The following is a 14,009-nucleotide window of genomic DNA, read 5'->3' on the forward strand; positions in this document are numbered from 1 at the left end:
ATTATAGGTCAAAGTACGGTCTTCAACACGGAGCCTTGGCTCACACCGAACAGCAAGCTATAAAGGGCCCCAAAAATGACTAATGTTAAACCATTCAAACGGGAGAACCAACGGTCTGATCTATATAAAAAACGAGAAACACTTATGAACCACATCAACAAACGACAACTACTGAACATCAGATTCCTGACTTAGGACAGGTGCAAACAAATGCAGCGGGTTTAAACGTTTTAGTAGGTACCAACCTTCACCCTTATCTGAAACATAGTGTAACATCACAACATAGAAAGACACACTATAAAATATCAATTGAAATGGCTTAACTCAATCAAAAGACATATTAACACAAGTGAACATACACTGAACGAATAAATTTGATCTATATTACAATGTAAATACAAAATCAATAAAATAAGGGGTGAATAAATAAAGGTAACAGTAGTATACCGCTGTGAGATGTTAAACAATTTCAAAAAAACAACAACAAATATGAACAAAAAGCCGCCAAATACAATAATATACACAGGTAAATGAAAATAATTTTGTTGTAAGGTATACAGTTTAAATGGAAAACGGAAATATTTTTTTGTCATAATACGAAGAGGTGAAAATTTATAGTCATACCAAACACTTATCAAAGCTGGTATATAGACAAGATATAACCCTGAATAAGTAAACATTAAATAGCAAAAATGCATTACAAATAGTATCAACAGGTCAAATTAAAATGAAAGTACGATTTGAGAGTACTCGCAGTTACTGACAGCTAGTTAAAAGCCAAAAACAATTAATAATAAAAAATCATGCATCAGAGACTAAACCTAGTTGTATAGATAGCTTAACCTCCCACTTGTATAACAGATATTTATAGTTCCGTTATATTTACAAAATTAGTAGAGCACCCCAAACAGATCTAATTGGTTAATATGACAATAATTGACATCTTGTCGCAAAAACTGTGTAAAAATACATCACATATTTCTATGTTGTGATGTTACACTATTGTTTCAGAAAAAGAGTGAAGGTTTGGTACCATTAAAACGTTTAAACCCGCTGCATTTGTTTGCACCTGTCCTAAGTCAGGAATCTGATGTTCAGTAGTTGTCGTTTGTTGACGTGGTTCATAAGTGTTTCTCGTTTCTCGTTTTTTATATAGATTAGACCGTTGGTTTTCCCGTTTGAATGGTTTTACACTAGTAATGTTGGGCCCTTTATAGCTTACTGTTCGGTGTGAGCCAAGCTTAAGGCTCCGTGTTGAAGACCGTACTTTGACCTATAATGGTTTAAATTTTGACTTGGATGGAGAGTTGTCTCATTGGCACTCATACCACATCTTCTTATATCTAATCACAGGCATATAAACACAACTGACTAAAAAATTCAATTAAACATACAAATAAATCTGAAAAAGATGCCAACAAAAAGCTGTTGTATTTGATATTAAATATGACAGAGATTCCAATAAAAATTATGGCATTCATCGGGGTAGCCTCTCGTAACAGCAGTAATGTCAATTTTGATATTCATTTTAAAAAGCAATATTTGAATCGTTAACACAAACTATGTAAAAATTTAATAAGATCATCAGTGTCATGGATTTGTTGAGTTTTTAATTTATGTAGGCTTCATTATAAATAATTGCCTTCCATGATAATCTATATTTTTGTAGTATATGTACATTATTATATCCTAAGCATATACAGATGTTGTGTTAAAATAAATCTGCTTTATCCTTTGTCTGTTTCTTGTTTAACTTGCCTATTTTTGCGTTGTGGATGATTTTATGAAGTGAGAATTGGGGTTAACACCACGAATTTAACAGGATAAAAGAGAGATTTGTAAAGCTTTAACAATGAACTGGCTATCACAATGTAAGAAAAGCTCTATTTAGCCAAGTAACAATGTATTTGAGCAAAATGTTACATTCTCCGAAATAAATATGCATTTCAAAATAAATACAAATATTGCATTTAAACAAAATGCTGAGATCTCCGAAATGCTACAACAATAATACAGTTAAAGAAAGGCAAATGTTTGAAATCTAAAACATTTCTATACCTTGCTAATTTATATTCTCAGGATCACTCAAAACTTCTTCCATAGATCTTTTTCGGGAAATATACACGACGCAGATTTTTTTTTATCTGGGAATGGCAGTTGAGTACAGTAACAACACATTATCTTACCTCCTATACTGATGATGAATGATGGAATGTTGGCATTTGTTTTTGTATAGACTAATGGAAGTAGGTTGTTTATATTGAAGACTTGATCACTTTGATAGGCCACTAGTCTAAATGCCACATGTTAAGATAGTCGGTAAGATAAATTTGTTACACAGTGTGATAGTGACCTAATACTATATACATGTATATGGAGTCAGTAAATTCCATATAGGCTTCGAGCTTCGCTCTCACCCCATATGGAATTTACTGACTAATATATATCGTATTGGGTCACTAGAACACTTTGTAACTAATAATGTAAGGCATAAACATTTTACCTTCCCATGATTGTCTTCAATCAAAATACTACAGCGGTTTTATTTTGTCCGTGTAAAAATGTGTTGTCTGATTTTCGCTTGTACATTACTGATAACCGTAAAGACATCTATACTAGCTGTCCATCAGAAATGGAATTCATTCAGATCTTTATTAAAATTTTTGAAAACTTGTCTTGTGTGGTTGCCGTCTCGTTATTTACACATCCATTTATTTGTACTTTTGGAAATGGTATACGTATTTTACCAAAACAGAATTCTTTTATAAATTACTGTTTCATTATTTCTCGCCTTGTATTACTCAATTGACAATGACCAACATTCTTAATTTCTGTTTTTCAATGAATACAGGTAAACTTGTCTTGACAAACCTTTCACGAAATTACAATTTAATTGACATTTTGCATGTAATACAATCTATAAATATAACAATATATACAAAGAAAAATTGTAAAAATTGTGTAAAGTATCATAATTTGTTTGTTCTGAGTTGACGCTTCTTGTATCAAATTTGGTATTAGACAGACTAGAGTCTTTAAAATAATGATCACCTTACTAAAAGTATGGATTACCAATAGCACTATAGGAAGAAGCACCAGTCTTTTCAAGAAGATGTACACAGAGCTAATCAATTTCCATATAACAAAAAGTATAACTTTTGCAACAAATTTCAGACTACAGCAAAACAGCTGTAGTATGTATAAAAATGTTACTTTTAAAATTCTAATAGCACTCAGTAATATCCATGACACACATATGATCGTAAAACATTGAAGTAAAGCCATAGAAGGATTGTTTTTCGCTGAATAAGTAGCTAACATAAGACCGATTATTTTGTGTGTGTAATTAAACACTGAAACATAACGTATATACGTATGAAGTGGATATTTGTAATAGCTCCATATAGCTGTTACAAATGCTATTACCAGATAAACCAGGATCCAGTCTTGGTGCAACTGTGTGTGTAACATTACATTCTTGATATTGAACAACATAGACGCAGACCTGATGTATCCAATCCAAATAAGCAGCAACAGGAGGACAGCCACAGTCTTCATTTTGAACCAGACGAGCTATCAAATACATTTTTTGTAAGTCGGAATACATGTCCACTGTTATAGAATTAAAAACAATCGAAACTGTCTGTGATGTTTAGGTGTTTTTAGTAACAGTACAAGTTTAAGTAAAAGGCTGAGCTAGCATAGTATAAAAGTTGTATATTTTCAAAGTTAAATAATATTCTCGATCATGTATTTTGATAGCCTTCACTTATAAATTTAAAAATCGGTCATAGTGTTTTTCATGTGAAATTTACAAAAGGAAGTTGTTGCCGCCGGTATGTTTGATATTTTATGTGTTCAATAAAAAACGTCTAGCCAGGCTGTCATGCTATTATGATATATATATATATATATATTCACTATGCATAAAGTGTTTTTGTAAGCCGTATTCAATTAAACAGTTGATAAAAGAAAAATGACCATTGCTGTATTTGCCAAAACCTTTCAGAATGTTGGGTCCTTAGTGCTCATCTACTTCGTACTTTATTGGGTCTTTATAACTTTGTTTATTCGAGCGTAACTTATGAGTCTTTTATAAACAAAACGAGCGTCTGGCGTACCTAATTTTATGATGAAATTATTTACGTGATTAGATAAAAATGATCGAAACCATCTTAGGTTTAATATGGAAAGAATTTTCACTGATATGTTTTACAAGATTCTATTGCAGAATTTATTCGAAGGATATTTTTGTTTTGATTCATTTCCTCATTTTTTTTTTAAAAGATAAAACATATTAGATGAAGTATTGAATTCAATTATTATTAATTTAGCATTACATTACCAACAAACTTAGTCAACCGAAATTCAACAAATTGACCGATCGTTCACGAATAATCCGGAAACGACCGAAGGTAATTTCGGATACAGATATTTTCCTATGCGTTTTGTTATTCACAATAGTTGTCCGACTTGAGGTAGGAGATACCAAATATCTATTGCATCTTTTAACATAGGCTTTAACATTTTGTACTTTGATGCAAAGTTAAAAACTAGCCTTCAGCACGCACACACTTCACTTATAGTCAATTTCCAACAAAAGTGTCAGTTTTTCATTTGCCTAGGGTTATTCAAATTATTATTTCCAACCCAAGGGATCAAAGAACAAACGTAGCGTAAAGTTTCCTTGATTTTAATGAGCAGTCATCTGATATTTGTAATGAAAACGTCGTTAGCTTACCAGTTTAAAGAATATCTTCGAAACTAAACACATCAATAAAAAGTGAACTGAAATTACAACTATCAGCAATGTCAGGGTGAACTGGAACACCACATTCCTGCAATTAAAAAGATAAGTATTACTGATAATGAAATATGGTAAACATTTGCTGGGTTTAAATGTAAATACAAATAAATATTCTTATATGAAATTATTTTTCATATTTATTTTTTTTTCCTTAATCAATTTATGACTTACTATCAGTATACATAGAGTTTACCATGGTATTTGTAATTGCAACCTTGTATCAACCCTAGATTCATAGGTCAATTGCAGTAACGGAGCTCCGGGCTGATATCCTGGACATTGTGGAAATAATTACCCTGTAGCTTTACCACACTTGAATTCCTATAAATATTACATTTATCTTAAGCACTTTTGTAGCAACATTCAGGTCCTCTCTATCCTAGATTCGTTAAATAGTAGTTATGTTTGCGTTAAGTGTACATGTACTTGGTAGTCGTATGATTATAGCTTGGAACTACTCACTTTTTCACCATTATAAAAAATGTAACTTTATAAGTGCCTAGTTCTTTTTTAAAAATATCTTTTGCTATATAGATGATATAAATGAAAAGGGAAGAGGGTTGTGATCTCAAACAATTAGCTTTACATTTCCGCGTGTGCATGTGCCTGTCCCAAATCAGAAACCTCGTCAGGTTGTTAGTCAAAACTGTTTCCTATTTTGAAAATTTGGTGTTGATGGCAGGATTCTGATTGTTGTAATCTAAAATTAACAACATGATATATTTTTACTAGTTATCAAAGGCATAACTGTAAAGTATGCTAAATATGCGATATACATGTCTTAAGTAGGCCCAAACAAATATCACTCAATTCCAAATGAAGTTTTATCAAACTTTTTTAAAGATAACTTCAGAAATTGAGCCGATACATTTATGTGTGTTTCTCCGACGCAATAAATTATCTAACGGGCATACACATCCCCCACCCTCTCTGAATTAACTAGACCTTACTTTGAAACCTTTCGGAACTTTGGATCCTAAATGCTCTTCAACTTCGTACTTTATTTGACCAGTTTTACTTTTACGATTCGAGCGTCACTGATGAGTATTTTGAAGACGAAACGCGCGTCTGGCGTACACAATTTTAATCCCGGTAGCTATGATGAGTTTATTTACAACCACTGGGTCGATGCCACTGCGGGTGGAGGTTTCCTCCCCGATGGTATTGTAACGAAAACCGAACGATCGGGCCTTAGTGTTAACCTATAAATGTTTATTCATCAGTGTGTTGCTATAAGAATGTGTTATGTTAGAATGTACGAGTATATAAGAAATAAAAGTTATAACTGGTGACTCTTCTATGGTGGCGTGGTACTCTGGTATTCTTAATACACACTGGTAAAATTGGTTCATCTGGTAAGGTAATGACTCAGATATAAAAGAGGTAGATTGGAGTATAGGTTTTTGTATGGTAACTCTCGATGTTTGTAAGAATAACAGACTCGTTAAATAAAAATCAATTTGTATTAACTTTAAGATGCATTAGATATCAACAATACATACAAATTTTAAATAACTTAACAGTATTCTAGTCTAACAAATAAATACTTTATTAACCTTAGAATCTCGTGAATTAAAGAAAATGGATAGTGGAAAATTACACCCAGAAAGTTTACTAATATTAGTTTGGTAATCGGCAATGGGTAGATCAAGTTCAATGCCAAAAGATAAAGTTTTCTCTCGAGAAGTTATTCTCTAAATGCAACTTGTAAAGGAATTAACAAACCCACATTATACGGACGTAGTCTCCTCGGACATTGTAATAGTGTTGGCTGTCTGGTTACTACTTAGTCTGGTACATGGTATCTGTACGTATATCAAAATCGCTTGGAATTAAAGTGTGTTACTTGCCCAGGGTAAAATCGTGCTGAAGACTTATCTGTATTCTCCGCTGTATTTATGCTTAAGTAAACCAATTTACCGATTTGGTTTACCATTTACCATTTTGGAAAATACCTAAATTACCAAAACCGGAACTGACGTCATTGTACGTCAATTGAAATAAACAATTCAGAAGTTTTCCGAATGTAAAAACATGGAAAGAATAATAAAAAGTTTCAGAGTTAACAATGTTTAAACATAGTTATACAAAAAATATATAATAAGAAAAGTGAATTATCATAAAGATTTAAACAACGTCATTACACAATTTTAGGGGAAACAACTTCCATTTGAGGGAACCGACATTTCGTTACAGTATCACCAGCCCAGTAGTCAGCACTTCTGTGTTGACATGAATTATCATTGATATGGTCATAATTATAAACGAGCTGTTTACAAAACTTTGAATGTTTCGAAATACTAAGGATTATCTAACCCAGGAATAGATTACCTTAGCTGTGTTTGGCAAATTTTGGATCCTCAATGCTCTTCAACTTCGTACTTTATTTGGCCTGTCTAACTTTTATGATTCGATCGTCACTGATGAGTCTTTTGAAGACGTACACAATTTTAATCCTGGTATCTATGATGAGTTTATTTTATAACATATTATGTTTTTTCTGTGTCTTGCACCAATGGAGAGTTTGAGGCTGTTGTAAGTGAATTTTCAAATGGACTAATATGCTATAAAGCAAGCATCTTTTTCCGAGTCTGCCTTTATATAGTGATTATAACATTAAATGCAACAAAAGTAACTTGATTACAGTCGCAACCAAGAGGGTAAAAAACTATATATAGTTGTCATTGTAAACCTCTTACACTTTGATCCCTATCAGGAAAATCTTGACAACAAATTTAGTTTTGTGTGTATTGCTTTTATCACACGAATTCACATGAATCAAATTGAATTTTGTGTATCGGTTTGTAAATTGGAGGCATTTATGTTGTGAATGGTGTTCATGCATATGATATTTGTCACAATAGTATTAAACATCAACTTTCTCTTAATTGTATAAATTATTAACGTATCCGTTGTAAATTATTTGCTATTATTTTTGACAGGTTTTAATTTTAATTATAGTGTTTACGAACAAAACATCAATTAGGAGACCAAACAGATTGCGTCATGAAAGGATATTTCAAAATTTTAGAAAACACACCACAACTGAGACATTGTACTCGTATTTAAGTTAATCGTTTGTGTGTTTATATTTAAAATTCAATCATGAATAACATGTAGGCCTGTGTTCATCGGGAAAATGAAAAACAGATAACTGGGCTGATATGCATAAAACCACTTTAGTTAAGATATCCAATCGTAGTAATAATTTATCGTAGGACATGTAGAAAAATCCGTCTGTTCGGAACAAATCTTTTTATGCCTATCAGCCCTGAAATTTAAACTAGTATATGATATACTATATAAATAATGCATAGCAGAGAGTGATATAGTAGATTGTTACCCCGAGAAAACCGAGGCGAAGTCAAATTATGTTTTTGCTGACAGTCTATAAAAAAAGGTTTGAGCACGACACGTAGAACTTGAGCCTTGTTCTTTTAAATAATTGATGTAAAGTCAATTCATATCGATTTTTGATTGGTCTGCACGAGAGGGAAACATTAAAAAATTGTTTCCCGCTGAGCCTTGTGATAGAATATAAATAACACATAGCTAAGAGGGTGATAGAGCAGGATTTTACCCCGAGAAAACATTGCCAACCGAGGCGAAGCTCTATCACCCTATCAGCTATGTGTTATTTAATTTATTATACTGAATATTCTGCCATTATTGTCTTTTAAATTTCAAATTTTGAATTGAACCTTGATGTAACCGTGCCTAAGATTGGAATCTATGTAAACTAACAATTTTTATCTTGGATGCATCCTTTTACAATTTGTTTTAGACCTAGTTGTATTAAGACTGATAACACACAGAAACGCTCATTTCTTTGGCATATTGCCTTTTCGCCAAATCAAATGGTTTTGATGCGCTCAGACTTACGCAATATCCTCCATCATATGTTTGTCTAAAAGTTTGAGTGCCTTTGTGAAAATTCATACATCTTTAACATGGATCTCGCGCAATTTGTCTAAGGTCTTGCTGGAAATCGCTTCTATACTTTACTTTTTTTTACGGAAATCAATCCCGTTACCAGTAAAATCTTCTCTTTTTCGTTTTACCTGCTTAAAAAGTTTGATGTCATGTACAGCAGAAGCCCAATCAATTGCTTGAGATTGAAAAAATCTGAAATTACAAAAAAAAAAAAAATAATTAGGAGCTTTTGGGGCTGTAACCGATATATCAATTTTTCTCTAAAGATTTATCCTTTTTACAAGTTTGGTTCTTGAGAAATACTAAAAAAATCTACTATTGTTTTATGATTGCAGTCCCTGTAACGTAAAAGTTAACAATACGAATGATGCCCGAATAGTTTGTATATATATTTAAATAGTAATAACATTCGTAATACTACACAGTCAGGCTTCAGACCTAAACATTCGTGCACTACTGCACTTACTAAATCTGGTTGATCATATAATTTTATTGAAAAAAACTTGAATATTGTAATGTTTCAAACTGTACACTAGACTGGTTTAAGTCCTACTTGTTTGAACGAATCCAACAAGTTAAGGTCAATAACGTCATGTCTGATACTAAATACATAAAAACTGGTGTACCACAAGGCTCTATCCTTGGCCCTCTGTTATTTATGTTATACATCAATGATTTAACACTGAACATAGAAAATTCATTAATAGATTTATATGCAGATGATTCTATTTTATTTAGTAAAGGTAATAATGTACATGAGTTAAATGCTAACTTTCAAAATGATATTTATATAATTGAAAACTGGTGTTCGCAAAATTGTATGAAACTAAATGCCAAAAAATGTAAATCAATGATAATTGGTTCAAAACAAAGGCTTTATTCAACTGGGAACAGTTTAGATATCAATATTTCAGATGAACAAATAGAGAATGTAGACTGTAAAAAACTTCTTGGTTTATATATCGACAAAAACCTAAATTTGAATGAGCAAATAGATAAAATGTCATTTACAATATAAATTAGAATCAACTTACTGCAAGAGATAAAAAAAAAAAAGTATTTACCTATGCATATACGTATTATTTATTTTAATGCTTATATTCTGCCATTGTTTGATTATTGTTGCAATATATGGGGTAGTTGTTATGAAAGTGGAATAAATAAACTTAATAAGTTATTAAAGAAATCTTCTAGGGTTATAGTAGAAGCGGACATAATGACATCCTCCAGTTTATTGTTTAATAGTTTAAACTGGTTAAATGTGGAAAAACGAATTCAATATCAACAGGCAATATTTGTATTTAAATCATTAAAGAATATGTTTCCTAACTATTTACAAGAAAACTTTCATTTTACTGATAATCAAAATTATAATTTACGTTCAGCTGATGAAAAACTATTAAATCTTCCGAAAACAATTTTTTTGAAGAAAACATTTATATATTCTGGTTCTCAAATATGGAACAGTTTACCAAATGAAATAAAGATGGGTAATACACTTGTATCTTTTAAAACAAAATCTTACAAATTTTTCATAAATTGTGCAAATTAATATGCTTTTTCATTAATATCGATATAAAATTGTATATTGTGTATATATCATTATAATATTGTATGCTCTTTATAAATATGTTATTATTATTTTGAGGACTCTCAGGAAGATCAGTTTGAACTAATGGGATTATCCTCTTGAAATAAAGATTATTTATTTATTTATTTATTTATTTATTTATTTATTTATTTATTTATTTATTTATTTATTTATGTACAGACGATGCCCGAACGATGTACGAATGCAAACGAAACGCTGACGGAACGTTGTACGGACGCTGACCTAATGATGTACGAACGAAACCATGTACATAAACCATACGATAAACGATAACATAAGCGCTCTTTCATCGTACGTCGTATGGATGTGTGTACATCGTTTCGTTTAGCGTATATCGTATCGTTAAGCGTACATCGTTTTCTTTGAGGTACATAATTTCGTCTAGCGTTTTATGGTATTTATATATAAAAAATTAATTGTGTTCTGTTAGTATCTGCCAGAATATCTTTTTAATATAGGTAATCATAGGCGTAACATTTAGATTGGATGGATATTTCATTTTTTTTTTTTTGTAATCATTCAATACTAGTAAATTATAATTTATCTGACTCTTGATCCAAAATTATTTACATAAAAAGTTTGTAAAAAAAAATAACACTGAAATAAATATAAACAAAGGATAATGTTGATAAATTTAAGTTAGCCGTGGAAATAAGGACATGGTGAACGTGCGGGTAAAGTGCAGTCTACAGGATATGCAGTCAACATTTTCTGCAAATAGCCTAAAGTATAAAGGTTCTTTTAACCTAAATGAACAATATATTTTAGATGGAATTCTGAATTAATCTATTTTTTTTTACAATAGTATATTCGGGGTCTTAAGGTCTGCCTTTTGTTCAAAAGGCTTGTCAATTATTGTTTTGTTGCAATCTCTTTTATCGCATGTGTATTAACATCGAATGAATAACAGTTTTATCTTTATGAGAAATTGTGTTACTTTTTGCATTTCTTATGCATACACGATACATGCCCATGCTTAGCAAATTTCTAATATTTGTATTGCTACAACTCGGTAATATAACACTTTTAAAAGATTGGCAGTCAGCATTATCGAATTATTTCATACGAATTGAAGATGAAAAAATATGAATTATTATATTTTTGATAACGAAGACTTCGAAGAGAGCACCCTTACTTTTAAAAAGTTGGTAGCCCGAGCAGTTGTACAAAGCTAAATTTTCATTGGTTTAAACATTTGTAAAAAAAAAACGTGAACCTCAAATACTAAGAAGAAATTCGATTGGCTGATCTAGACAAAATGTTTCAATCCAGGTGTCTCATAGAGGTCCGCGTTACATATTCCAATAAATTTCATTAGTCGGATTATTTGTAAAACTTTCAATCCAGATGCTCTCAAGAAGTTCGAGTTAGTTAGCAAAATCATCTTATAGAATTGGAAATACAATTATAAAAAGTTTTTAAACCGAGCTTTTCTACGACGTCCGCGTTAATAAAATAGAATTTAGTCCAACATTATCAAAATTATAATTCTTTCAACACAACAAAACTTTCTTCTTCTCAAAATATAATTATACTCTATCAGTATATGTCTCTGGTATAAATGAGCATGTCTTATTAAATAAATATATTCGTAATTAAACCAATTTGTTTTTTACGGAAGCCCATTTAGGAACTTCCAAAAGTATAATTTGAATTCGAAATCACGAATTTAAATCGTTATCACGAATTGTATAATTTGTTATAGCAGATTAAATTTGTGATAACGAATTGGTGGAAATCGTTATAACAGATTTTATAATTCGTAATTACGAATTAAATTCGTGATCACAATTTTTTGTAATTTGTGATAACGAATTAAAATCGTTATAACGAATTGTATAATTTGTTATAACGGATTATATTCGTGATAACGAATTTGTGGAATTCGTTATCACAGTTGTTTTTGTAATTTGTGATTTCGGATTAAAATTCATGATCACAGATTTTAGCTCACCTGACCCACAGGGTTAAGTGAGATTTTCTCCTCACTTTGTGCCCGTCGCTGTTCATTAAATTTTACAAAAATCTTCTTTTTTTAAACATTTTGGCCAAAGTGAAACAAACTTGGCCACAATCAATTTAGTTTTAACGAATTTTATTTGCAAATTTAGAAAAAGGGATTGGATACATTATTAGGGATATTGTTTGTTTTTTTTTGCTTTTGTAAAGGGGCATAACTCAAGAACGGTAAAAGTGATGCCACCCAATTTCAAACTTGATCTGTGTTTTGAAGTGATAAACATTGTGTAGTAGTTTAATAACATTTGGTTGAGGCAAACTAAATGTAGAGAACGGAAACGACAGATTTAGCACTTTGTCTATTTATAAAGGGGCATAACTCAAGAACAGTAGAAGTGACGCCATTCAATTTCAAATTTGATCTGTGTTTTGTGGTAATAAGCATAGTGTATAAGTTTTATTACATTTGGTTGAGGCAAACTAACTGTGACTCCCTTTTATTTTTAAATCGAAAATAATATATAATTGTTAAACAATGTCATCAATTTATAGGGATGGAATTTCGAAAAATCGTAAACAAAAGTACAAAATGCTTTATTTTTGCAGCTTTTTGCGTACATTCTGTACATTTATAGAACAATGCTACATACTAGTATATGTTTTTATTATATAATCATATCTTATATATACCCCCCCCCCCCTCCCACCCCAACTCCCCTTATTTGTCGCATTGCGCGATATTCCCCCAAAACATAAATCGGATTACCTTTAAATTCATATATATTTTTTTTAATCCCCACAATCTAAAACAAACCAATGTCTATTGTCTGAAACAGTAACTATTATTACTCCACATCTGTTTACGCTTGACCGCAGAGATAACACGTATTCATTGGTAAACAAACTTACCGACAAGATCGGCGCGTGCCAACTAATTGAATTCTTATTAGACCAATATAATTATATTAGTTCAATAGACTTTTTATAGTTCAAAGATCTGGCATTATACGCGATTCTCGAAAGAATTTAACAATTAAGGAGAAAGCCTGAATACAAAATAAAATAAGATAATTTAAAAGTAACCAATCTTAAAGTTTTACTACTTAAAGGTCTATTTCCCCCTTCATTTACCCTACAAGAAAATATTTTCCGGGAGCCGTTGATTGAATATCGTCCGAATATTTCCAAAAACGTTCATGTAATATGATGCCGTCATGGGTTAGAACACTGGTCAATCAAATCGGTATATATCATTTAATCTGCTCATCGTTTGGGTCAAGAAAGGGCACCCGAGCCGTGAAGATTAAATGACATATACCGATTTGCTTGTATATATAACATATTTGTGTGTCCAGCTGATGAAGGATAGAAAAGTATTTTTACTTACAATTGAATAACAACAAGATGTGTTCTCCTAGGAATTAACCTTGCAATTGTCTATACCATGGTTTTGCTTAATTCAATAATGCACTGCTAAACAAAAATTAAATAATTATAAAAATAATGCTTAAAAATGATGAAATTATATTGTTTTCAATCTTAAAATATTACAAAAAAATAATTAAACGACTGAACCATTTTTTTAATACTGAGGGACTGATTGTTACAATACTTCCGAAAACAATACGACAATGATAAGAAATTATGACAAACCAATCAAAAATTTGTTAGTAGTGTAAAAAGGCCGATTCTGTGGGA

General features: G+C 31.1%; 1 long non-coding RNA gene across 1 annotated transcript; it reads right to left on the minus strand.

Moving 5' to 3' along the window:
- Positions 1–3,087: 3,087 nt before the first annotated feature.
- LOC127707999 (uncharacterized) lies at positions 3,088–13,786 on the minus strand. Its single transcript, XR_007985118.1, has 4 exons — positions 13,699–13,786; positions 8,869–8,932; positions 4,742–4,838; positions 3,088–3,573 (listed from the first exon to the last, which is right to left on the minus strand). It is a non-coding gene; the product is annotated as an uncharacterized LOC127707999 (long non-coding RNA).
- Positions 13,787–14,009: the final 223 nt, after the last annotated feature.

Source organism: Mytilus californianus, unplaced genomic scaffold (genome assembly GCF_021869535.1).
Source record: "Mytilus californianus isolate M0D057914Y unplaced genomic scaffold, xbMytCali1.0.p SCAF_7, whole genome shotgun sequence".
Taxonomy (NCBI): domain Eukaryota; kingdom Metazoa; phylum Mollusca; class Bivalvia; order Mytilida; family Mytilidae; genus Mytilus; species Mytilus californianus.